Source organism: Durio zibethinus, unplaced genomic scaffold, assembly GCF_047325235.1.
Source record: "Durio zibethinus cultivar Kanyao isolate XHJ-2024 unplaced genomic scaffold, ASM4732523v1 HiC_scaffold_393, whole genome shotgun sequence".
Classification (NCBI taxonomy): Eukaryota; Viridiplantae; Streptophyta; class Magnoliopsida; order Malvales; family Malvaceae; genus Durio; species Durio zibethinus.
Genome location: NW_028323016.1, coordinates 107,501 through 115,000, shown reverse-complemented (window position 1 = coordinate 115,000; position 7,500 = coordinate 107,501).

Here is a 7,500-nt window from a genome sequence, read left to right as displayed (position 1 = left end):
GCACCAGGGCCCAGCGTGTGCCGACGGTGGTCGAGGCAACCGCCCGCACCAGGGCCGATAGTGTGCCGATGGTGCTCGAGGCAACCTGTCGCATCAGGGCCCAGCGTGTGCCGATGGTGATCGAGGCAACCTGCCGTACCAGGGCCCAGCGTGTGCCGATGCTGGTCGAGGCAAGCGCCCGCACCAGCGCCCAGCGTGTGCCGATGGTGCTCGAGGCAACCGACCGCACCAGGGCCCAGCGTGTGCCGATGGTGCTCGAGGCAACCTGCCGCACCAGGGCCCAGCGTGTGCCGATGGCGCTCGAGGCAAGCTCCCGCACCAGGGCCCAGCGTGTGCCGATGGTGCTCGAGGCAACCTGCCGCACCAGGGCCCAGCGTGTGCCGATGGTGCTCGAGGGAACCTGCCGCACCAGGGCCCAGCGTGTGCGGATGGTGCTCGAGGCAAGCGCCCGCACCAGGGCCCAGCGTGTGCCGATGGTGGTCGAGGCAACCGCCCGCACCAGGGCCCAGCGTGTGCCGATGGTGGTCGAGGCAACCGCCCGCACCAGGGCCCAGCGTGTGCCGATGGTGGTCGAGGCAACCTGCCGCACCAGGGCCCAACGTGTGCCGATGGTGCTCGAGGCAACCGACCGCACCAGGGCCGAGCTTGTGCCGAAGGTGGTCGAGGCAAGCGCCCGCACCAGGGCCCAGCGTGTGCCGATGGTGGTCGAGGCTGCCGATGATGGTCGAGGCAACCTGCCGCACCAGGGCCCAGCGTGTGCCGATGGTGCTCGAGGCAACCGACCGCACCAGGGCCGAGCGTGTGCCGATGGTGCTCGAGGCAAGCGCCCGCACCAGGGCCCAGCGTGTGCCGATGGTGGTCGAGGCAACCTGCCGCACCAGGGCCCAGCGTGTGCCGATGGTGGTCGAGGCAAGCGCCCGTGTCACGGGCTCCGACCTTAGACTCAGAATCCGTGCGGCCTTAGGCTTGGAATCTCGTCCTTGATGCCTAAGTCAGCCTAAAACACAAGCGTGCGGGCACTAGAACAAAGGGAAGGGCTGATTACGCAAGTTAAAGAGAAACAGGACAGGAAAACAGAATTCTGGAAATGCTCTTGTATTCACTGAAACAGAAGTGTTTGATGGTGTACAAATGAGGGTGGAGCAGCCCTCTATTTATAGTTGAGGCTCCAGCTACAACTTAATGGCAAATCCCTAAAATAAAGGCTACAATCATGGGATTACATTTAATCAAGATGCTGGTTCCTGATTTTTAGGGTCAACCAAATCTGCCAGGATGCTGATGCTGATCCTGCCTGGTTCCAGAAGCTTCCCTTGCGTATCCAGCACCTCGGGCCCTTCTGGATGTGGTGCGGGCAGCCCAAATGCCAGGCCTTGGTCTCATGAGTTGGCCTGCAAGATGGGCGGGCGTTTGGAGCTCGTTTGATAGGCTTTGCGCACTGATACCCGCCAGCACGCCTGGTCTGCGGGCCTCAGCTTCTGGCTCGCCTGCTGGTCTGGCTAATGTGCCTGGCGCGCCCGCCCGGGGCGTGACATTCTCCCCCACCTGATTGCGCAACGCCCTCGTTGCGTCTTCTGCATGGTATCGCCTGATCTGGTCCCCGAACTGCCATAAGTCCTCTGCTGGTTCCCAGCTCGCCTCACTGTCTGGAAGTCCCTTCCAGCGCACCAAGTACTCATGTCTTGGTTGATAGTTCTTCCGTCTCACCTCCCGGTCAGCCATAATGCTGTGGACCTCCTTCTCATATGAGGCCCTTGCTCCCAACGGTGCACGCTTTGACTCTGCCCGTCCTGGATCTCCCTCATCCTCATGGAACGGCTTGAGCATGCTCACATGGAACACCGGGTGTACCCTCGGCTTGGGTGGCATATCCAGCTTGTAGGCAACCTTGCCTACCCTCTTGACTACTCGGAAAGGTCCCTCATACCTCCGGACTAGGCCTTTGTGCAGCCCCCTGTGGCGCACAATGGGATGCAGCTTCACCAACACCAAGTCTCCAACCTGGAACTGCACATCCCGCCTCTTCTGGTCTGCCCACTTCTTCGACCTCTTGGCCGCCTTGTGTAGACAAACTCTGGCCAAGTCAGCTTGCTCCTGCCAAGCCTTGGCAAACTTGTATGCTGCTGGATTCGGCCCTGTATAACCTGCAGCAATCGAACCGGGTGTTAGTGGTTGTTGCCCTGTCACAACCTCAAATGGGCTCTGGTTCGTTGCCTCGCTCCTTTGCAAGTTGTAGGAAAACTGCGCAATATCCAGTAGCTTTGGCCAGTCCCTTTGTGTGGCACTCACATAGTGCCTGAGGTAGACCTCCAGTAGTCCATTCACACGTTCTGTCTGCCCATCGGTCTGCGGATGCATGCTGGTGGAAAAGTTCAAGTCTGACCCCAACAGCTTGAACAACTCAGTCCAGAACCTGCCCGTGAAACGCCCGTCCCGATCACTAACAATGGTCCTCGGCACTCCCCAGTACTTCACCATGTTCTTCAGGAACAATCGAGCTGCCTCCTCGGCTGGGCACTCCTTGGTTGCTGGAATGAAGATTCCATATTTGGAAAACCTGTCCACCACTACCATGATGCTTCCAAACCCCTCTGTCTTGGGTAGACCGACTATAAAGTCCAGAGAAACACTCTCCCATGGTCGCTCTGGCACTGGCAATGGCTCCAAGAGACCCCCTGGTTTCTTGAGCTCCACCTTGTCCTGTTGGCACACAAGACAAGTCTTCACATAGGCCTCCACATCGTCCCTCATGTGCGGCCAGTAGTACCGGTCCTCGATCAACGCCAAGGTGCGGCTCACTCCTGGGTGTCCAGCCCACCTTGAATCATGACACTCTTGCAAAACTTCCTTGCGGAGCTTCCCGTGCTGCGGCACAAACAGTCTACTGCCCCTGGTGTACAGCAACCCATCCTGCAACCAAAACCGCCTAGTCTTACCTTGCTGGGCGTACTCCATCAGAGCCTTGGCTGTAGGATCATGCGCAAGTCCCTCCTTGATGCGCGGCACCAGTGACCCCTCTGGTTGGCTAATGGCAGCAAGGTTAGCCTTCCTGCTCAGGGCGTCTGCCACTAGGTTCGCCCGTCCTGGCTTGTACTCCATCTGGAAATCAAATTCTGCAAGAAAATCTTGCCATCTCGCCTGCTTGGGGGACAGCTTCTTCTGCGTCTGGAAGTAGCTGGTCGCCACATTGTCCGTTCTCACCACGAACCTCGACCCCAACAGGTAATGGCGCCAAGTGCGCAAGCAGTGCACCACTGCAGTCATCTCCTTCTCTTGGACCGTGTACTTGCGTTCAGTCTCGTTCAGCTTCCTGCTCTCAAACGCGACTGGACGTCCCTCTTGCATCAACACGCCCCCTATGGCAAAGTCTGATGCGTCCGTATGCACCTCATACGGCTTGGCATGGTCTGGCAAGGCCAAGACTGGCTCCTCGGTCACAGCCCGCTTCAACCTGTCAAAGGCTTCCTGGCACCCTGCACTCCACTCCCATGCTCTCCCTTTCTTGAGCAAGTCAGTCAATGGCGTGGCTATTGCTGAGTGACCCTTGATGAAGCGCCTGTAGTAGTTAACCAGCCCAAGGAATGATCTCAACTCAGTGACCTTGGCTGGCGGTTGCCACTCCAGGATGGCGTCTATCTTGCCTTCATCCATGCGTATCCTGCCACCTCCCACTATGTGGCCCAGGAATGGGATCTCCTGCTGGGCGAATGAGCACTTCTCCCTCTTGACAAACAGCTTGTGCGCCCGCAACACCTCGAACACCTGTCTCAAGTGGTCTACATGCTCTCCCAAAGTCTGGCTGTAGATCACAATGTCATCCAAATAAACCACAACAAACCGATCAAGGAATGACTGAAGTACCTTGTTCATAAGGGTGCAGAATGTTGCTGGGGCATTCGTGAGTCCGAAAGGCATCACCAAGAACTCATACGAACCATACCGAGTGACACATGCTGTCTTTTGCTCATCTCCCTCCGCGATCCTGACTTGATAATAGCCTGACCTCAAATCCAGCTTGGTGAACCACCTTGCGCTCCCAAGTTGATCGAACAAGTCCGCAATGAGTGGGATGGGGTACTTGTTCTTGATGGTCAGCTTGTTCAAAGCCCGGTAGTCTATGCACAGCCGCAACGACCCATCATGCTTGCGCTGGAATAGAACCGGTGCACCATAGGGTGCTTTCGATGGCCTGATGAAGCCAGCATCAACTAACTCCTTGAGCTGCTTCCTCAACTCCTCCAACTCTGGTGGAGACATTCGGTAAGGGGCTCTGGCTGGTGGCTTGGCCTCGGACACCAGCTCGATCTTGTGGTCCACCTCCCTCTTAGGTGGTAGCTTGCTAGGCAGCTTTGCGGGCATCACATCACTAAAGGTCTTCAGCACCTTTAGCACCTCCAAGGGTGACTCGGTCTCCTTCTCCCTTGGCTCATCATATTTCAGGGCTGCCAAGAAGGTGTCTTCTTGTCTACTTACCGCCTTGGCAAATTGGATGGCTGACACCACCCGTGACCCAACTCCAGACCCTCTCCTCAATGGTACAAGGCATTGGCACCGTGCATCCAAGATGCAAACACAATCGGCAAAAGGCACAAGGAGGGCGTTAATCCGAACAAGGAAATCCAACCCAATCACAAACTCATAGTCGTCAAGGGGTATTACCTCAATGGTCTCCTTGCCTTTCCAATCTCCAAGCTGCAACTCCACTCCCCGTGCTACTCCAATGGCTGGAACTTCCTTGGAGTTCACCGTCTTAATGGTACCAGTCCCTTTCTGCACCTTGAGTCCGAGCTTCCGGGCTCCATCACCTGAAATGAAAAGATGTGAGGCACCTGTGTCCACCAGTGCGCTCACCTTCTGACCCGCAACCATCAGATCCGCAAACATCAAGCCCTTTGGCTTGCGGCTCCCCTTACTCTGGACAGCATTGAGCACCAACGACCCAAGCTTTGCTGCCCCTGACTCTGGCTCCTCGTCAGACTCCCTGTCTACAGCAGCCAGCTTGCCCTTCTGCGGGCAATTGCGTGCTATGTGGCTCCCTCCACATAGGTAACATGCTAGTGGCTCTCGGTCCCCCTTTGCTTTCCACTTGCCTGTTGATGGCTTCCTCTCGCCATCCTTGGTTGAACGGTCTCGGTGTCCATCCTTGGACTCCCGGTCACGGTCCTTCCCATTGGACTGCTTCTTCCGGTCCCTATCGTCCCTGCCCTTACCCTTGGGCTTGGTAGACTCGAACTTGTTCAGAGGCTTGAACTCTATCAACGCCTCGGCAGTGGTCATGGCTTTAGCCAAGTCATGAACTCCCCTCCTTTGTAGCTCATGCTTCACCCACGGCTTCAGCCCATCCATGAAAGCAAAGAATGCGTCCTTCTCGCCTAGATCCGAGATCTGTAGCATCAGTTCAGAGAATTTTTGAACATACTCTCTTATGTTCCCTTGCTGGCTCAACCTGCGCAACTTTGCCCGTGCCTCATCATCGGCATACTCCGGGTAAAATTGTTCTCTGAACTCTTTTTGGAACTCTGCCCAGGTTCCAATCTTGGCGTTCCCACGCCTGACATCATCACACCTGCGCCTCCACCATAATAAGGCTACATCAGTGAGATACATAGCAGCGGTGCTTACCTTTATCGCCTCGTCTTGCATGCCCATGGCCTGGAAATACTGCTCCATACCCCAAAGGTAATTGTCTACTTCCTTGGCCGCCCTAGTCCCCTTAAACTCCTTGGGCTTGGGGACATCCAATCTGGATCTGGACACTCCAGCAAACATGCCATTCCCAATGGCAGTCTTGCAAGTAACGAGCTCACTGGTAAGCTCCTCCATCCGCTGGCGCATGGCCTCCATGCCATGGCGCATGGCCTCCATGCCATCTCGCAAAGTCAGAACTTCCGCCTCCAAGGATTCATTCTTTCGGGTGATCTCATCCAGGCCATTGTTGAGAGCAGCTGCTAGCTCACTTTGGATCTCCTCCCCCATGGAGTCTAGCGATGCAATGTGAGTTTCTACTTCCTCCAGCTTCTCCCCCATGTCGCCTATGGTCACCTCCACCTTGGCCAGCCTACCGTCCATGGTAGACCAGATATCTCTAGAACAAGCTTTCTTGCCTCTTCCTCGCCCATGCTCCTGGGCCTCTGGTTGTTGGCTAGCAACGTCGCTTTGGGATGCCATCTCCTCAATCACGATCTAACCTGCACAACACAAACACGCAGAATCGAACTTGCTCTGATACCAACTGTCACGGGCTCCGACCTTAGACTCAGAATCCGTGCGGCCTTAGGCTTGGAATCTCGTCCTTGATGCCTAAGTCAGCCTAAAACACAAGCGTGCGGGCACTAGAACAAAGGGAAGGGCTGATTACGCAAGTTAAAGAGAAACAGGACAGGAAAACAGAATTCTGGAAATGCTCTTGTATTCACTGAAACAGAAGTGTTTGATGGTGTACAAATGAGGGTGGAGCAGCCCTCTATTTATAGTTGAGGCTCCAGCTACAACTTAATGGCAAATCCCTAAAATAAAGGCTACAATCATGGGATTACATTTAATCAAGATGCTGGTTCCTGATTTTTAGGGTCAACCAAATCTGCCAGGATGCTGATGCTGATCCTGCCTGGTTCCAGAAGCTTCCCTTGCGTATCCAGCACCTCGGGCCCTTCTGGATGTGGTGCGGGCAGCCCAAATGCCAGGCCTTGGTCTCATGAGTTGGCCTGCAAGATGGGCGGGCGTTTGGAGCTCGTTTGATAGGCTTTGCGCACTGATACCCGCCAGCACGCCTGGTCTGCGGGCCTCAGCTTCTGGCTCGCCTGCTGGTCTGGCTGATGTGCCTGGCGCGCCCGCCCGGGGCGTGACACCCGCACCAGGGCCCAGCGTGTGCCGATGGTGGTCGAGGCAAGCGCCCGCACCAGGGCCCAGCGTGTGCCGATGGTGGTCGAGGCAACCTGCCGCACCAGGGCCCAGCGTGTGCCGATGGTGGTCGAGGCAAGCGCCCGCACCAGGGCCCAGCGTGTGCCGATGGTGGTCGAGGCAACCGCCCGCACCAGGGCCCAGCGTGTGCCGATGGTGGTCGAGGCAACCTGCCGCACCAGGGCCCAGCGTGTGCCGATGGTGCTCGAGGCAACCGACCGCACCAGGGCGGAGCGTGTGCCGATGGTGGTCGAGGCAACCGCCCGCACCAGGGCCCAGCGTGTGCCGATGGTGGTCGAGGCAACCGACCGCACCAGGGCCGAGCGTGTGCCGATGGTGCTCGAGGCAAGCTGCCGCACCTGGGCCCAGCGTGTGCCGATGGTGGTCGAGGCAACCGCCCGCACCAGGGCCCAGCGTGTGCCGATGGTGATCGAGGCAACCGACCGCACCAGGGCCCAGCGTGTGCCGATGGTGCTCGAGGCAACCTGCCGCACCAGGGCCCAGCGTGTGCCGATGGTGGTCGAGGCAACCTGCCGCACCAGGGCCCAGCGTGTGCCGATGGTGGTCGAGGCAAGCGCCCGCACCAGGGCCCAGCGTGTG